The sequence below is a fragment of the Mugil cephalus genome, chromosome 9 (genome assembly GCF_022458985.1).
Source record: "Mugil cephalus isolate CIBA_MC_2020 chromosome 9, CIBA_Mcephalus_1.1, whole genome shotgun sequence".
NCBI classification, from domain to species: Eukaryota; Metazoa; Chordata; class Actinopteri; order Mugiliformes; family Mugilidae; genus Mugil; species Mugil cephalus.
This window is the reverse complement of record NC_061778.1, coordinates 16,534,530-16,554,978: the sequence shown is the minus strand read 5'-3', so window position 1 is coordinate 16,554,978 and position 20,449 is coordinate 16,534,530. Positions and strand designations below refer to the sequence as shown.

The window sequence follows — 20,449 nt, the reverse complement described above, 5'->3', positions numbered from 1 at the left end:
CACCGACTAGTTGCTGAGGTAGGGTAGAAAGTAATGCTCTGCAACAATCAAATCACCTCAACATATATGCTGAGAAGAGACAGCTCATGGGCTACATACTGTGTGCTGCACACATGTATAGTCTGTATAAAAACAGGCTGCAAGTCAGGATCATCAATAGCATTTAATAGTAAAGAAAAAGTTTGTTGTTTTTTTTGTAAAAACTAGAGGTCCAATAAAATTCATCAACACATTGTTGATATGCAGCCCCCTTTTTCTCTGTTACTACAGGACGTTTGGTGAAGTTGTCAATTGACTGATGTCCAGAGGATTTGGACCGTTCCTCTGCAGGAGCCTTTTCAGATTACTGTGTATTGTATTACAGTAGTACTTGAGTTGTATTTCAGGACTGACTTACATATTTTCCATCTCCCAGCAGAATGGACTTCATCTTAAGTGAAGTATTTCCACACACTTGACGAACTGCAATGACCCAGCACAGGCTCCTCCCCTCTCATCACAGAGGCATCCGTGTTGTTATTGTCATCGATGACTGGTCGACCTGATGCTTAAAGCTGTACGTCCACTAACATGACCAACACCGGGGACTAAAACTGGCCAAAAAGTCCAGTGTGTGTCATTCTGGGAGCACACAGATAATGATAAAAACCTTTCTTTATATGTGGTGTTTTGGGGTTGTCTCATGATCCTTAAGGTTAAACATAAATAAATATTAAGACAGTCTCAGATACTTTTCAAAGAGTTTCTGCAAGCACAGAGAAAACAAACAGAAATCCCAAAGTAATATTGAATTACAGATGAAAGTGTTGGCAATGGAAATTATGTTTTGGCATAAGACAACCGTCATTTGAGTTCTTTGTCTACAAAGCGTCTCTACATTGACTTTTACTGTGGACAAGTTAAGCCAGGGGAATGAACACGTCCTACTCGTGACGCAAGTTTTTAAATTCCTCATTCCCCTGAAACGATCCCTTTCAGTGCCATTATTTGTCCTCCCTTTCCCTTGGATCTCGATGCTTTGTTGATTCCCCATCACAAGTGGAAAGACTCCACATGGATTTGTTAGCAACGGGCTTAAGAGCTAATGATAATGCTAAAACTACCATCTTGAGAAACCGGGTTTTAAAAGACTTCATCTTCTGCGTGGCGGGAGGGGTGCTCGGAAACACGCGAGCTTTCATGTTTAACTCAGTTCTCGCAGAGCAACAACACAGCCTCGTGATCGTGACCTCGGCATGGAACACATGCAGCTCAAACAGGCACGACGCTATGGAGCAAGGTGAGTAAAAAGATTATTAATCGTGAATGAGTTCTGGCAGAGATGCAGGCGGCTGGGAGGCAGCAGTGCTGACTGGGAAAACACAGCCCCCTCATTTAGCCTGATGGAACTGTAAAGTAGCTAACACACGCAGGGGCAATTGTGGCTGTGTTTCACTATGTGTGCTTCATTAGTGTGCATCTTGGCGCTGTGTGTTTCTTGTGCGTGAGTGTAATGGGTACCGTGTGCTTGCTGAGGTCTTGTTTGCCCATCTTAAGTCAATTAAAAGGAAATAAGGCGGCTCTGACCGGCCCGTGAACCAGCTCCCTCAGCTGAGAGCATGTCTGCACAAGAACACGCGCACACACACACACACAGACACGGACAAACACACACACAAGCACGCATGCACACACACACACACACCAGCTAGCACAGAGAGGCTGATAATGCTCCGCAACTGGCAATCGACCCTGTGCCCTGCTGTGTGAGAAACAATGGCTCTGAGTTTCTGGGAGTGTGTGTGTGTGTGTGTGTGTGTGTGTGTGGTGTGTACGAATGGCATGTCTGACAAGGCTTCGCAGGAAAGCTGTTTAAGACAACATCAGACGCAAACGCAGGACACACGTGCACGTTACCTATGTGTCAGAGGAGAGCCAAAGAACACATTCGCGTCCTCCGACGCACAAATAAGCACACGCATGAACGCACCGCGCCGTGTGAAGACAAAGTCAGTCTTGCACGAGCTGTCATAAAGATGAAAGCCCAAAAAATATTGCCACAACAATATCCCGCCAAAATGAGCTGTATTCTCCCAATTACTTTTAACTGACCACTAGTTGGCCTAGTTTTTTTTTATTATGTTTTTTGATTTGTGTATTTTGAAAGACCTTAAAGTTAAGCAGGTACATTAACTGTGTCTGAGTTCATTAAGCACACATAACAATGTTTGGGACTGGATTTCTAGAACTTAGTGTGGACAAATGTTCAGTGATAACACAAACATTTCTGCCATAATAATATGACCACTGACAGTTCAATGTGATGCTCTGCTGGTATGTGGATGCTACTCAGACATGCACCCCCTGCCTAGACCAGACCTGGCCTCAAAATTCACTATCTGATCAAATATCTGTGGGAAGCACTGGAACAAGCCTGATCCACAGAGGCCCCTCCCCTCAACCCATAAGACCCCCACTAACAGGACACCTTCAGAAGGACCATGTTCATTCTCTGATGAGTCACAACTGAAGGCTACACAATATTAAGCTGGTGGTCATAATGTTATGCCCGACCACCGTAGGTTATAGTGCTGTAAATTTAGACTGGCATCCACTTAGGATTCCTTTGCGGCTAGACTTAAATGGTTCATTGCAACCCGTATATAAGTGTGGTACAAACTGTTTATTTACATAATAAACATAAAAATAATTCTTCTAAAACCCCTAATCTTGAAAGGCCGATGGCCCAATCAAATTAGGCTCAAAGTATTAGGAATATAAAGCACAGGCAGTGTGGAGGAATTACTGCTAGAAAAGCAAAATAATGGCAAAATTAAATACAAAACAAGGATGAAGTCATGTGTTCAAGACACTGAGGTTTGAACTCTCAGCAGGTCATTAGTGCTGAAGGTGTAAAGGCGTGAAGACTGCTATGTGTCTGCAGGCAGTGAATGTTTCATATTATTCACAGTCATGCAGCTTAGTGTTACTAGACATGCTTTAAAAATAGAAGCCTGACCCCCCCCCACCACCCCACCCCACCCCAACCTCCGCCCGCCCCCACAGACAGAACACAGACACACGATTTTTTAAATCTGTGCAACGTAGCTCTTTCGAATGTTCACAGCATTCTGCACATTTTTGTCCAGTTGAGACGGAGGAATGCGAAGACGCGCACAGCAAAGCAACACAGCTACATGGACCGGAGCTGTTTAATGTGTGTGCATTATCAAATGGGTTTCAAACATGGATAAAAGATGAAAGAACGGGGCGTTTTCATTTAGCTAGAGTTTCAGTATTGTTGGGGTTCTAACTGTTTTAATACATGACTATGAGTTATACATGAGCTAAAGTCACACATTTGACTAAGTATATCCTGATTTAAAAATGTTTAACTTATCAAATAGAATCCATGTTCACTTTTCAAAACACTACTTTAACATAATGAAATGTAATGTAGTGGAGAAAAGACTTCTTCCTGGTCTGTCTGAGGGTTTATCAGGCACGGACCACCTGCTGCCACCAATTTGCAGGCAACTTGTTGGTAGACACACCGTGACACAGGATATCTGTAACCAGACCAGGGATTCTCTGTCGTGGCATTGTCCAATTTGAACCTTCCTGAAATCCTAATTAAAGGAAAGGTCAAGTCAACTTGTCTAGTGATCGCATACTCTGTGCTCCCACTGTGAGCAGCATGATAAGTCCCGGGTCCTAATGCATCGCCTCTATCCCCTGACAATCCCAGAGCTGTTCTTGTAGAGGTGAGGGACCACTTAATCCTCTATCCCCAAACCCAGCTCGTAATAAACAGGCTACATTTAATCCACAACACAGAGGAGCAAGGTTTAAGTCTTTATCGCTTGCCATGCCAATGTTCTCTCCTTTACTTGCACTCACATTCCATCCCTTTGTAAGCGTCGTTCTAATACTGCTATTGTAAAATCACCAGATTAAAATCTGGAAAAGCAGTGTGCATTAGGTTAAAGGGAACGACTCGCTGCTGCCGCTTCCGCTGAGGCACAAAATGCGAAATCGGTAATTTATTAAACACATGCAGAATGAGTAAAATAAGGCGGGAAAAAAAAAATACCGGGAAATCTAGAGTTCAGCATATTGTATTTGTCAGCAAGTGACTCATTCAAATGTGCAACAATCCTCAGGGAGAATATTCTCCTGTGACTTATTATTTCATGTCATCGTCATTCAAAGTTTAGCATGCGATGAAGCAAAAGGTGTCCAGACACATTAGGCTTTTCGGGTTTCTTAAAAAACAAAAAAACAATTGCAGATAGAAAACCAAGCAACTCCAGTACATGAGATGAAAGTCTAATGGCACCGTGGCCTGGATTTTTCTATATAAATCTGGTTTCATGTACAACAACACAGTGCGGACGCATCCGTCATCTCACTCCAGCAGCATGTAAAAACAGGAAGTCCATAGTTGGGCTTCGATCTGTGTACCTGTTCAAATTCCATGACAAGTAGGCCCCGAAGTCTGTAACTGAAATCTCTCCGTTTCACTACAATGTGAAGAGTACAAATAACATGGTGTCTGAAGGGTTGTATCGTAAACAGTCCGTGTTTGAAAGTGTACTAAAGCAAATGACTGAGCAAAGCCACGGCAGAATATATATTGCTAAAGTTTAAAAAATCAAAAGCTGTCGTCGCCTGTGCTTTGTACAAAGATCATATTTTCAAGGGTAAACACCTGTCAGCGGGGGTTAGACGTGGGGGTTAGTTCTGGACTGCAGGACTAAAATAAGATTGTGGCCATGTTTTAAAAAGTGATGTGAACGGCCAAACAAAAAATTGGATCTGGGCAATAAATCTAATATGGGTTCTAAAATTGCAAGCAGGGTGCGTGTAGTTTTTGTCACGGCGCCTGTTTTTTTTCTCCCCCCATTATTCCTTCGCTTGCTTTGGAGATAGGGAGCTTGATTTCGGCAACTTTTGATTTTTCAACATCAACATTCAGACACTCGAGGGAAGAGAACGGCTGATAATTTGTCAAGCAATTGTCAAGGGAGATGTGTTGTCTCATTTCAGCTACACAGAAGAAGCCGTTTTACTTTTGTGTGTACACAGAGGACCAAGAATATTTATGGATGTGCATATGCTGGCACCCGTACAACTGTGAGCTTTTTACATATAGTGTGTGTCTGTCCTGAACGGCACACTCGAATGCATCGCAAAAAGCCTGTTGTCATGGATTTCTCCTCGGTGTGTTACACTGACCTCTTCATGAGCTACGTGCCCTTGTGATCTCAACATTTCTTCAGAAATTGTTCACAAATGTGTAAATACGTAGTTTTATAACACAGTTCATAACACACAGTCTCAGTTAAATGTAAAAAAACTGTTTTTCATACAGGCTCTAGACGCTGAAAGTGATGAAAGCGGTGATGAATAGATGTATTATTTTAATAATTTCAAGCTGTTTTGGTGCATCCTGTGTGATAGGAGGCGTTGTGATTGGTGGCTCAGACCGAGAAGACTTCGGCAAACTCCATTTACATCCTCAGCGCACGACTCCTCCCACGCTTTCCGCGGAGATACGACCGAGGTGTTGGCACCGACAGCGGTCGGGGAGGGAGGAGGCAGGGAAAGAGAGAAATGGATGCTCAGAACCAACCTTGATGAGTTACATATGCAACGTTGGCACGTCAGAATCTGTGCAGCCATGTGCTCATGCTCCTGTCCATTCAGCTTGCTATTCTGCATTCCTCCATGCCACAGCACCCCAGGACATGGCCATATGCCATCGGCTTGGCCCGCTGATCAACACCGCTCCAGCATCGCATGAAAGCTCACAACACGCACGCACACACACGATATTTCTGACAGATGGGTGAAAAGGTGGGCCACGTCATGTGTGAAGTGAGCAGAGGGCAGTGGGTGGGGGGGGTGGGAGGGGGGTGTTGGCAATCAAACAGACTGAAAAGAGAGACAGACACGTGTGTGTGTGTGTGTGTGTGTGTGTGTGTCGGTATGTGTTTGAGAAATAAAAATGGTGCAAGAGCTTGTACAGAATATATACAAGCCGAGCATCGACCTAGACAGAGAGCCATTTAGACAACTAGCACATATTTAAGACAGCGATAACGGAGTACCGGTAAGTGTATACAGACAGCCGAGTGGCTTCCATCCTACTGATAACGCATGGTCCATACCGTTTGACCAAGAGCATTGCCTAAATCATATTTGAACCTTTTTTTGGAAAACAAGAAAAAACACAATTTTTACCAAGCACATTGGTATTTTTGTTGATATTGTAACAGTAAGTGACTTATTCTTATGCTATTAGTCTGACGATATGTAGGAATCAAATACTTCTCTGGACAGGATACTTATTCATTTTTAATGTGTGTTGTTGCTGCATGATGTCTCGACTAAATCTTTACCTTAATGTCGTCTTTCATAGTATTTACATACACAAGATGATAAATTATTCTCCTTGCCCGTGCAACAAACCTTCACGCCTTCAGAGATAAATAAGACACTTCCACTTTTAAAATTCTGAATTGTATCTAAGGCAGATTTGAATAGTTTTAACCACTTATTGGACGAGTCACCAAGAGCATATGTTTGGTTCTGCTACTTGCGTGAAAACGCATCACAAAGAGATCCGAACCAGATTGGTGTACACAGAGATGATCCTATATAATGTACACTGTAGGGGATTACTGTGTTGTCACTGCAGCATAAACCGGTTCGTCACAACATTATGACCACTGACGGGAGAAGTGAATAACACTGACTGTCCTGTGACTACATAGTGTTCTGCGCGGAAACTTTTGGACCCTTGCCCACGTACTTGTAACATGTGGGCATGTACCATCCATCTAGACCTGACCAGCAACACCCACCCCATAGCAACGCCACTCCTTGATGACAGCAGCCATCCCCTGCACAAAGACAGTCCAGGAACAAGTCAAAAAACATGGAGAATAGCACAAAGTGTTGACCTGGCCTTCAAATTCGCCCAATCCTAAACCAATCGACTATCTGATCGACCCCAAAGACCCCCACTAACAATATTTTGTTGCCAGACACCAAAGGACACCTTCAGAAGGCCCATGTGAATTCTCTGATTAGTCTGTTATGGAGTCACAAGGGAGACCTACACAATGTTAAGAAGGTGGTTTTAATGTTATACGTGATTGGTACATTTTTAAAATAAAAGAATACACACACACACACATATAATTTGTTTAAAAAAAAGGTGCAGTACTGCAGTGCTATTGCTTTAATATTTATTTTGCATTAAGACTGTGATTAAAGGAAAATAAAATACCTTTAATAGTATTGTGTTAGACTATGTGCGTATGGGGTTATATTAAATTGTATATTTGACAAATAGAATTTGGAACTACTGTTGTTTTCTACTTTATAGCTTCCTGACAGCCACACAGCACTCAAAAAATTCCAGAAATGACATTTTAAGAGGCAAGTCAATGAATATACGCATGTATTCACGGGATTAATTTAGAAACTTAAATTGTTAGTCTACGGGAACACAATAAGCAGAAATGATTTGAGTTTTATCGGGAGACGGTTGAGAGTGAAAGTGATGTTGAGAGTGATGAGAATAATCCTCTGCCCATGTAACAGAGATAAAGACATACTGAGGTTTTAGCTCCACACAGGAGATTGACCTCATTACTGGCAACAAGCTCACAAACCAGCACACACAAACACACGTAGCCGAGTGCAGAGCAGAAATGCAGATAAGTGGCGAAATATAAATGCGCTTGACCGGTATTCTTCTTGTCAATGACTCACTCTATAAAAGCGGTGTGTATGCCTGTGTTTAATGAACCGAGAACACCCCAGCCTCCCCAGAGGTGGAGGAAAAGGAGCGCTGCCCCCTCTGCTCTTACATTCATCAAGAGTGTGTGTTTGATCTCTCAGCCACATCACACATGTGCCCTCCAAAGAACTCCTCCAAGGCCCTACTTTGGCCTGCCTACACACAAACACACACATGCAGAAGGGAACGTCCCACACAGAACCCATTAGGACTTTGATTAAATTTGAGGATAGCTCATGTATAAAGGCCATGACCAGTGCACGTGTGTGTGTGTGTGTGTGTGTTTTTACATGCATGAGACGAAAAAGGAAAGCAAAACCGAGCGACTGCAAAGCCTTCTAACCTTTGTAATATAGATCCTAACTGCTGCCAAGGGAGGTTAAAACCTAAAAGGGCTTCATAACACTTCATAACTCTGGCTTAAATGAAACAACTACAACTCCATACCCATTACTGGGACACACTTACCCACAAACACACCCAGCGACTTTAGAAGTTAGCGAGGCAACCAAGGTCATTAGGTTTATTTTCATTGGCAGAGAAGTGATTCTGGCAGTCACAATCTGCCCGGCGACACTCAGGTTTGACAGAGCAAACAATTGTGATTGTAGGAATGCTCCAGCATTACTGGATCACTCAAAAACCAGGGCGTTCGGCAAACAGAAGGAGTCATTGTGTACAACAAAATCAACCAATTAGGTTGTACATTGTATAATACATACATCTGTAAAGTAGCAATTTATTACACCTGTGGATTCCCCACTATGAAAGTGCGCTGTGTCTGAACTGAGTCACTGGGATAGAGGGTCATGTGTGCACAAAATGTAGAGTCATTTGAAGTAAATATCTGGTTCATGTTATTAAGCTACAGGAAACAGTGTGGATCCTTGCATCTGGTACACCATGCTAACACTTTAGCGTAATGTATGTCGCGCAGCGGTAAATGTCAGGATGTCAATGCATTGAGCTGTGTTACAGCTATAATCACTAGGATAATCCATAGAAAGATGACTGACCTTTAAATACAGGGAATGGATTTAATGACAGAGAAAAAGTGAAGTCACGAACAATACGAATCACGTGCAACATTTTAAAAAATAAATAAATAAAAAATAAATAATTGTTTCAACCGTGGTGCCCATCTATCATCCACACCACAAAACATTGTTTTCTACCGCTGCTGTCAAATTATTTGGCTGTAATTTTGCAATGGTGCAACCACAAGAAGGTTAACTCCATTAACTGTAAGAAAACAGAACAAGAACAAATCCAAATACATGATCCAACACCGCTAGAGGATGATTTGATAAGCTGCACATTTCGAGCAAAAACCTCTCAATTTGATGCTCAGCCGCTTCGAATGTTGAGAATTTCTTGCTGGGGAATAGAGGAAATTCGGACATGCTGCGCTAGGAGGGAACATTAAGCAAGAAATATCCATAAATAAATATAACTGGGATGGTTTATCAGTGACCCGGGTCATGATATATCCAAAGATAACTGGGCTTCCTTGAAGACGTCACACTCTATAATGTTTGTCGCTCTTTACTTCCTGAGGACTTCGGCTCCAACAGTCCATTACAAACAAACCAAATAATTTTAAACAGAGACAAACTTCTCCCTCATGACTAATTCACAGCACGCTGTGTGTATATATATATTTTTGTTTTTTAAACTGGGAAGGGGTGGTCAAATATCCCCAGATATAAAGGCTCATGTTGGTCCTTGTGAGATGAGTCCTTCCTCTGAACTTTTGCTGCTGGACCATGTAACAGGGAGAAAAATGACTTGCTTCCTGTCCAGTTCATGTGGTTCAAAATTGTCCAGCTAATATAAATGAGCTAATTGAGGCTTTCTGATGTCGAACCTTTCGCAGCGTGTTTGTGTGTGTTGCGCTTGTGTGTTATTCTTCTGAGCTCATAAAGCATTTCTTGCAGTCGTTAACCGGGGTTAGATAAAGGCAGGCAAATCCAAGAAAAGTGGAAAGGCAGGGTATTAATTATACTAAACAGACAAAGATGGCGCAGTGTGCAACACACATGTGCAACCGACACGAAAGCCCAGTCGCACTAAACACTACATATTTGCATATTCATTTAATATTCCATGCCCCTGGTCAAAAGCTGTGTGTTCCTGACGTTACAGCACGAATCTCCCGGTTAGTGTACCATACACACTCTCTGGAACAATGACGCTGCTGCCTGCGGTGTCAGACAAACGTCCTATTGGAGATTGGACTAGTGTTCCCAGCTTAGCGCCCCCACAGCAGATGTCCAATCATCCTAATATAACAGCAGGAACAGAACAACACAGTGGCTAAGGCCTCAGATTAAAACATCCCAGAGGATAAAAGACTGTGGTAATGCAACAAACTGATATGAGCAAGATTAGGTGAGATTTACTGATGTGCAGTGCTGCAAAACACGAAACTCAGAATTCAGTAATAACAGAGGCACACAACTCCTTTATGTACATATGGTAAAGTAAATTCTCTGTTGTGAGTATTTTCGATTGATATCGGATTCGCTGTTTATTTCCGCAAAGCCTTTTTGACATCAGCCCAACGGTCAAAAGACAAAGTGACAGTCTATTTCAAACTTCTGGTTTTCATTGGAAGAACAATCAAAAAAAAAAACTACTAACTAAAAACATTTTCTGTTTTTCTTCTAATTTTTTTTGGCATGTGTTGTGTTCAATAGCCCAAGTTCCATCAAGGTCCCTGGTAATAGCCCAGCTCATGTAGCTACAAGAACCATCATTATACTTGCTAATGAGAAAGCAGAGCTGGCCATCTTATGATTGGGAGCATCATGTTTTCCACATAAATTATAGCAGCTCTGTCCAAGGACTGGTGGTTCAGATGGTCAGATGAATGGATGTGTCGTTCGTCTGTGTCTACAAGTTGATTACACATGCTAATCGGTTCATAACACCATCATCTCCAAGTCTATAGTGTTGCCAGAGGGTAAAACCAGACTGGGGAGTTGAGATCCCTTGGAAAATGTAAACAGCATCTCTTCTCGGATTTCTTTCCAGACCAAAAACAAATTGTACAGTAGCTCGGCTTGAGATTATGTATACTTTATGATGTGGGGAGTTACCGTGAAACAGTGGGAAATATGAATATGTTCAATTTTAAGATAAATGCATTTAAATGACCATGCTAAATATCAAGAAACAATGAAACAATTACTGTCTGAATAATCTGAATGATTCCGTTCATTTGGGGAGAAAATGCAAATAATGTTAGCTGGAGATTCTAATATTAGCGTTCAATCAGCTAACACAACCTTGGACAGTACGAAAAGATCCGAGCTTGGTTTATACTCCTACAATGGGGCTACGCTGGTCCCACTATTTATACCTGTGTCGGCTGTGTCAAGCTCTCCTGGGAACTTCACAAATTGACGACTCATACCAATTGGCTCACGTTGGAGTTGAGTTGCAGTTAATAAAGTGGATCAACAGTTTATTTCACGGAAATCACTAATAGCATGGAGACGACACCTGAGTAGATGGTGTAGAGGAGTCTGATCAAGAGAATATAACAAATTAATACCTATTAGAACAATCAGCTGTTATGGTCTTTACTATAGCCTAGCATAACTGCTAACTAGCCCATAGTGGGAAAAGAGACAGGAGAACTAGACAGGGGATGCTTAATTAATGAATGATCTATTAATGAACTTAATGGCTAAGTTTTTTTTTTTTGTTTTTTTTATTACATGTGGACATGAATTTACTATATTTTTTTCACACTTTTTGTATTAATATAAGATGCCTACAGACTGCAGAAAATAACAGAATATGTTGTTAATATTATTATATATTAACAATAAAATTATATAAATCCACTCTGAAGGTATTGTTACTGAAAACCCCTCTTGGTTGACCACTATTCTTTAACTTTTTTTTTTTTTTTTGGTTCAAAATCACACATACTGTGTTTTAATCTAAACCAAATGCACTGTAGAGCCAATTCCAGCTCCACTGTACGCACACCTACCTAACATGAGCTAACTTTTCTATGTCATGTTAGCTTTCAGAGTCAGTATTGAATTACCAGTCGTATCCTCCGCGTAGCAAAATGACTAGCTAAAGAGAAACATTATCTTCTCCTCCTCCTCTTGTTCGGCTTCTGACCTTCTGTGAGGAAGGATCATCCCACCGTCTGGCACAGTTTGCCAAAGAAGCAGGATTTATGAAGGGGAAATTGCAACTGGCAAATGGGCTGGGTGGAGAGGGGGAAAAAAAGGCCCCCCGGGGCAGAGGAGAAGGGATGAAGAGGGAGAGATAGAGGGAGACAGAGAGAGAGAGACGGAGAGAGACAAAAGGCAAATATTTGACAGGGACACGGGAGGACTAATAGTTGGACTTGACCTCCGAGTGAACCTTTATTGTCTTTGGAAGGCAGCAGAGTCTGTGATGAGAAAGGCTCTTACCCCCCAACAAATAGGTAATGAGTGGTAATGAGAGACAATGAGTGAGAGAGGGAGAGAAAGGGGAGGGGAGGAAGATGCAGATAATGTAAGCCAGACGCAGACGGAGAAATTACAGAGAACCAGGGTTGGGAAGAGAGAGCGAGAGCAGCTGCAGCGGGGCTGAAAGTGAAGCCGAGAAGGTGCTGGGCTGTGGAGGGAGCATCCAGGGAGTTGGGTGACGAGAAACACTGTCCGTTTGTGGCCGCTGATAATACTTTCCATTCTAGCTGGCTCTATGTGGGGGTCTGCTGTGTGTACGATTGTGTGTATTTGCAGGCCCTGTGCGAGCTGCTGATTCCCCTGATTGCAGGCTGGCGCCCTGCTGGCGAGCCCCCGCGCACTGAAATTAAATCCACTCTGCTCCGTTATAAATTATAATGCTTTACAAACAACACCCCCACCGGGGAACCCGGGGGGGGGGGGGGGGGGCTATGAGAGAGAGAGAGAGAATGGATGGTGTTAGACAGGAAGAAAGAGTGCAGAAGAAGTAAAGCAGGACAGAAGGAAGAAAACAAAAGAAAAAGAAGAAAGAAGAAGATGGCTATAAAAAGCAATACCATTTAGGGAACATTTTAATGTGACCTGGATAGACAATTTAAGCTTTAACCAATATAAAACACAGCTGGCAAAAGTTGCCTCGTAAGCAATTAAAAACACAAAGCAATAAAGCGGTGGTGTATAAAAAGGTAATTAAATCAGTAAGGTCAGGAAAGAGACTTGAGAATTGCACTTAAACCGAAGTGGCTGAAGCAGCCGTGAACTTAGATCAAAAATTTTGAAAGGCTTCACCTTTCAAAGCAAGGAAGAAAAACAAAACACCACCGTGGAGATAAATAAACAGGAAGAGAGAGACAGATGCAGCAAGGACGTGAGCGGAGAAGTTGAGGGGGGAAAAAAAGTGAAGGTAATGCAGGGATACTGTTAGAGTAAGTGGAGAGGGAGGGGCGTGAGCTGCTGGTATCTGTAGCTCGACTTGGACCCATAAGACGGTCCAGTCTCTGATTACAGGGGATTAATAGGTCCAACTCATGAGGAGGAGGGTAGACAGTTAAGTGGAGCTGGATTTATCCAGGTAAAAACCTAAGCTAACAGGTGTCGTCACTTCTCAGATGTACGGTAGTCCAGGTGCTCAAAAGATTAACTACTAGCAATTTAAATTTTAGCACTAACCATTCCAGTTTGTCAAATGTGAGAAGAAAAAGTCAATTTTAGGCCTAAAATAATTAGTTGAACGACAAAAGAGTTTGTAAAACTGACATAGTTTGAGGCTACCAATGTTAAACCAGTGCAATAATGATTGATAAATAATTCAGTCATCAGTTAATTACTATGAGCTGCACAACATAACAATCAAATGCAACGTTCCTAAGGCAAATCATTCAAGTTGCTAAACTTGTTTTCAAAATAACACAGTAATATCCACACGTTTTACAGTACCATCTCCTAACCAGTTTTAACCATTTTATCATGAACTGTTTCAGACCTCCTACTGTATAACTTAATACTTCAAATATAATACAATGGGTACAGTTCAGTGTAATCCAAAGCTAAATATTAAAGTGACAAATGAATCCAGTACAGTTTGTATTGACTGCAAATATATTTTATTGGCTTGAATTAGATTGTTCATGATTATGCATCCCCCGTCCACTATGTGTTCAGACTTACACATTCATCATGTACAAAGTCAATGACACAGACAGATCTGATACTTCACTTTAAAGAAAGGTCCCATATCGTAGCCGTTTTGTAGCTGTAACCGGCAGTCTGTCGTTAGGAACAACAGCCCTATTCTCCATAGCAGCAGGGGTTTGGGTCATGTGCGGCCATCTGCACAGTCCGCCAACCAAACCTGAGACTCAGAAGCCTCGAACAAAACTCAGCGACACTTCCGTTAGCGCCTGAACACAAAGCCCGGACCAGTGATGAGGGACACAGCTGTCACGACCACCTAGCAGTTTGTGTTTGGCCGGCGCAAACGTGGCCACGCGCATCTACCGTCATCGCTGCTGAGGGTACCACCACCGCCGCTAGGCTTTAACTAAAGCTAAACTTCTGTTGGCTGCGGTCACATGTAGATAAATTCGTTTTTTCGTTGCCTCATCCATTGAGTGCCACAGGATTGTGAATATAACACACAAGTTGCACAAACTATGCAACTCACTGCTTCAAGTTGCAGTAGACAGTGCACGTTGCTCATCATTTGTGTGCGTGGAAAATGTTGATGTTGATTTGGAGACAATGACCCAGATGGACTTGTAGTCGCTTTCGATCGTGTGCAGTGTCATTGATTTTGAGTCTTTTGGGCTCATTCGTGATTCAAGAGGTTCTTTAGAAAATCTGTTGCCTGCAGTAGTAGATATTTCCATTGAATTAGGAGCGATCTTAATAACTGTCCTAAATTAGTCAAACCCTCCGGTGTTACAGGAGTTATGTCTTTGGAAAACGTCAGATTTTGACTGCACAACACAAGGCAAATGAATTATTAGTCCTCTTTTTTTTCACACTGGCAAGTGAAAATAGTCGTTCATTGATTTCCAATAATGGACAAATTGTTGGGCGTTAATCCGTTAAGTGTGCATTAAATGCGGCTAAATGTGACTACCCTCACATGATGGATAAAGAAAAGAGCTAAGGGCTAATTTCCAGAATATTTTTTGCTTTCCTATAATGTGCATCCCTTACCATTTAAAATTTTCTTTTGCCACATTTGTACTTCTTTAATGACACTGTGATAGGGTGCAGAAAAATAGATAATTACTGTAAAACTGCCAAGGTAAAAGATGAAGTGTAAGATTAACAAATATTTGTTTTATATGAACATCTCAAGGAAATCCTAAAAACAACTGAAAAAGGGTCCTGAAAATATACCGAAGTCTTCAGGATGACAACACGAATTCTGACATGCACAAAAAAAAAACTGAGATGTTTTGGCATGAGCTGCTGAGGTGGTAGAACAACACCAGCGAACATAGCATGCGAGGAGAAAAGAGAAAAGACTGAGCAAACAGGTTCAAATGTAATCTAAATGCTAACTCAGGATTGAGTCAAATGTGGCCTGAAAAGAACCAACAGACGGCAGAGATGACAGCCGCGATCAGTACCAGCAAATCACAACACAACACAATACAACACAACAAAAATCATAAAAAGAAAAAGACATCAAATGTTAGAAAGAAACTAATTGAAAAATGAAGAGAGGAATCCATCACTAGCTGCATTTTCATTACACTTTTTTGCAAAACAAAAGCGATATTTCGCTTTTTTTAAAAGATTTGTACAGATCTTTAAATAAAGGACAATTGTGTTTGGTACGCATTTCCATTGAAAGGTGTTGTGCGAATGAGCCGTGACTCTCGTAAAGCCTCGTCTCACATATTCACATAATTCTCTTAAATTCTCATGACGCAAGACGTCACTTTGAGGAAGATAAATTTCAAATCAACTGGTCACATGAGCCCTTGCGTCATATCCAGTGAGGCCAGTGATGGGAAATTGCCAAATTTGCGATGTACTTTTGCAATATTTGCGAGTTTTTTCAAAAATGTAGGCTCTTCCCTGACCACTACCATCTATTAATCAAGGGCTTCAGTTATTATCACCTTTCTGGTTTCAGTAAAACATGAATTAATATGGACAGGGGACTAAGAAAACTTGTAACTTGTAAGTATGTCTGTGAAGGTTCTCAGTCATCCAGGTCATGGTAATCCAAAAAAGCGTTGAATAAGGTCTTGACGACGTTCAGCCACTCATCCGAGTAGCTTCTTCAGTTCTGATAAACTAGTGGGAAATTGAGGTTTTAAATAGAAAAAAAACTCTCAATTTCCCACTAGTTAATCAGAACTGAAGAAGCTACTCGGATGAGTGGCTAAACGTCTTCAAGAAATTCTACAATTGTACTTATTCAACGCTTTTTTGGATTGTAACTTGTAAGCTTTTTATATAAACTTTGCCTCATTTCTTATCTTTGCAAGCCATTGCCCCACGAACTTCTCAGCAACTATGACACCGCATTTAGTTTCTAACTTCTCTGATTTCCCTGACACTCGTTCCTCTGACTGGTGTGTTTTTGAAAAGAACAGCATAGTTCCTTTGCTAGGAAGTTCTCTTTTCTGCAGTGAATTTCTGATATTTGCTGGATGACTGGTCCTGCTGGTTTTGTTTCAGCATCGCAGAGGTCTTACACATTTTCTACAAAACGTATTTGCTGATGTTCTGGATTGGATACACGGGTATGTGTAAGTTAAGTTTAGCTGCTCCAGAAAGAAGATTGTGAGAAAGTAAAGGTGTCATAGGCTACGAACATGAACAGTGCCCCAGTACGAATTCACACTTGTCTAATCAATCTGAATCTTTACCAAAGCTCTGGGAGGAATGTGATCAGGGTCTTTACGAAGAGACTAAAGAGAGTAAAGTACCACTGGCCCGGGCGAGCATACCATCCAAAATAGTAACAGTTAAGTGTGCCAGCTGTCCAGTCAGCTGGTTTCTGTTCCCCCTCCCAGTCAATTACGATGCAATGGGGGCTTGAGCAAACAAAGCATTACAGGTCGGTTAAGCGTTCCTCTCATCTCGAGGAATTCGCTGTCACTTTTCCTGAGGCACACACACCATCTGCAAACACCTGATAGGCCTGAGCAGAGGCCTTTCAGCTCTCTCCCGTTGCCCGGGTTAAATTGTTACCACCTTTCTCTAATCCCAGCCCTGACAATTAACTGTATGGCTGAGCACTTCAAAGTCCTCCACGGCAAAAAGGGGTTAACCCTGACGCTCCCCGAGATTTGTTTTTGATTTCGCCGGGATCCCGAGACACTTTCATCTCGGGCCCTCACTCCCTCTTCCTCTCTTAATCCCGCAGGGGCCGCGTCGAGGGCAGGGGGGGGGGAGTCAGGAGCAGCTAATTTTGGCAAATTCAGTGTGATATTTGAGGGCTAATTTTTGAGTTCCCACAACGTTATTAACACAAACACGAGTGTGAAATGTAATCAGGAGGAAAAATATGGTGTCTATTTGTGTGACAAGGCAAACATTAGGGTTTGGTGGGAAAGAAAACACTGAGCTCCCTGCTCTGGTTAAGTGGTGGGCGTACATATGGGTTATATATTTAGAAACTGCTCGGAGATTTTTTTATTTAATTTTTGTTAAGTTTATCACAAAACCATTAAAGCTAATAGTTTCCAACCCCCGTCTGAAAGGTGGCGCTGTAGGGGTGGCGAATGTAACCCAGAAACCATTTTATATATGTTTTAATATGTTGGAATATTGATATTGTGTTAGCACATTTTAGCACATTTTAGTACCCACCCAATACATATAGGACACAGGGATACATTTGTATACCCTATATTCAAACACAATCAGACGTAACATTATGACCACTGACACGAGAAGGAAGTAACACTGACAATCTTGTGACAATTTAATGATTTGCTGTGAAGCTTTCGGACGTGGCATTTGTGTGAATGCTACTTAGACGCGTACCACCCACCTAGACCACCCCACAGCGTGGCTGGCCTCCAAATGGCCTTCGAAAATTAAATTAGATGCCAAAGGGTCTAAGAATGTTTACTGCCGTTTGGTCCGAACCCACGTGTCTGTGCCGTATTTGCAACAAAACCAGTCGGAGGAACGAGCGTCAGGGAAATCTGAGTAGTTAGAAACTAAATGTGGTGTCACAGTGGCTGAGAGTAGACAGTAAAGGCTTTGCCACCTTCCTCACCTCTGCGCCAGTGGGTGTGTATTTGTTGTACTATGAACTACCAGCCTGTTCCAGGCCAGTCCCTTCAGCTCCGTCAACTTTTACTGCGCGTTTGTCCGAGGTGGTAGATAACCTTGCATGTGTGTGTGTGCGCGTCTGTGTGTGTGTGTGTGTGTGTGTGTGTGTGTGTTAGGGGTAATAGTGTGTGAAGAGCTAGTCCTCCATGCATCCTGCTCCTGCTCTATCCCCCAACAGTCTCCCCTGCAGCGCCTCGGCAGGAACTGGAGCAAATGCGTTTAGGAATTAAGACTGGGGAATAGCCCGAGGTGTGTGTGCATGTGTGTGTGTGTTTTTATGTGTGTGTGTGTGTGTCTTCGTGGAGTTGTGCTGCTCTTTTGCGGTGCGCCAGCTCCTGCCAGCTGCCTCAGGATGTGGCCTGTCACTTCTCATAGCCCCTGATGAGCCACACAAGTGTCAGGAAAGGTGAGGATGGAGATAACACCATCACACGCACACAAATGCACCCTAATGAAATAGATGAACATGAAAAAAACTGTTTCGCCACGCGCAGAGACGTCATGAGCCCTCACAAGATTCAGACTACTCACTAAAGTTTAAAAAAAAAAAAAAAGTTCGGAAATATCAAATATCTCCTGATGTCATCATCAGTCCAGGTCTGTCTCCTGTCCCACTGAGCACTTTTTTTTCAGGAATTCCTGCAGCTGCTTATTATCCACTGATATTAGAATACTGTGAATGGAAAGAAACGCGGGTGAAGGTAAAAATAAAAGCAAACACCAGTGCTTCCGAGCAACCCTCCAAGTATTTGATGATATTGGAGTGAAAACTGCCAGAACGCAACCGACTTGAAGAAACCCATCTGTGTATGATTTACACAATCAATTACGAATCAGTTTACCGCACATTTATCAGGAACAGAAACAAACATGCATCCCTTTTCTGTTCCTCTGTCCCCGCTTAACCTACTGAACAACGGAGCGCGGCTGACGTCAAGTGCCACGCTATTAGCCTTAGCAACGGCGGACTGCCTGTGGCTCTGTGCAGCACCCAAAGACTCCATATGCTGCAGAGCAACAATGCAGTGAATCAGATAGCGAGGCAAACGCACAGCGTGCAAAACCCACACAAACACACATGCAACACATGCTGATTCAGACTAACATATGTCGTCTTTAGCTTTTTTTTTTTTTTTTGGTTTTTGTGTTAGACAATTTGGTTTCTTTAGCTGACAACAGCATGAAAAGTAGAACCCTGAAAAAAGAATAGATACATTTTTCGATCATTTTGTATATTTTGCTATTTATATATTTTTTCCTTACATCTAATGGATATACTGGCAAATCTTTGAAAAAAAAAATAAGATTTTTAAGATAACCATAGGTTCAGAAAGGCATCCTCTCAATTTTTATTGATTTTATTGACAAAACAATAAAATGATACTCAGATGAATCTAACTAATGAACCTCATGGTCTCAATCATTTCATTGTGATTTAAAGTAGAAAACTGCTGAGGGCATCCTGATAGCTCGCCTGGATGAGCCGGTGCCACGTTAACCTAGATAACCCGTTATAATATATATATATTCTCACCTAGAGAATATCCATATTCTCTAGGTGAGATCTTACTACACGAACTCGATCTACGATGAGCCACGTGCCATCATCAAATTCCCGACCTTCATCTGTAATACACAGTCAGAGGGCTTGACAGTGACCCGCGGATCCCGGTGTAATTACACACCGCGCCTCTCCCCAGCCCTCGTATCATTCTGTCCCAATTCCCCGCTGTTTTGAAATCAGGGCTACGCTGGTGACAAGTTACAGTACACATGCCCCAGTTAACCTTTGATGTGAACATGTTCTTTTCCGAGGGAGTGATACGGAGGCCAAGACCGAGAGGGGCTACAGACGATCCTGCAACCCGTACGGCTTCAAAGTCCTGTCTCTAATTTGAACCTTTTGTGCCACTTAAAAGCCCATGGACTAATTTGACTCTGGCATGTAACAACCGTTTGGAGGAATGTATGTCGTGTGTGGGTGTGTGTGGGAGTGTGCGACCACAGAGGTACCTGCTTTGATCATGGCACTGGAGGATTATGACAACGCACATGCACACACACACACACACACAAAACTGTAGATTAAACGAAACTACATGCAGCACTATGTCTGTACCGGTGCAAAGAGCATGTAGACACAGAAACATGAGCGTTGAGATAAGACCTACAGTTCGTTTCATGTGTCCAATTGAGGTTGAGTCTAGTATCTACTAGATTAAATATGTTATAATAATATAATGATATGATACACTAGCACTGAATTGAAAGTTACTATAAAGATGGCACCCATTTACTTGAATGAAAGTTGCTGGCGCACAGGTAAAGAACTTTTTCTAGCTTTCTGGTTCGTATGCAGTTTATTGGATTGGGTTGAAGAATCGAAACGTAGTCGGTCAAG

At 42.2% G+C, this 20,449-nt stretch overlaps 1 protein-coding gene across 3 annotated transcripts in view; it reads right to left on the bottom strand.

Moving 5' to 3' along the window:
- The window catches only part of bcas3 (BCAS3 microtubule associated cell migration factor), a 282,772-nt gene that overhangs the window by 123,069 nt on the left and 139,254 nt on the right, over positions 1 to 20,449 (bottom strand). The window lies entirely within an intron of this gene.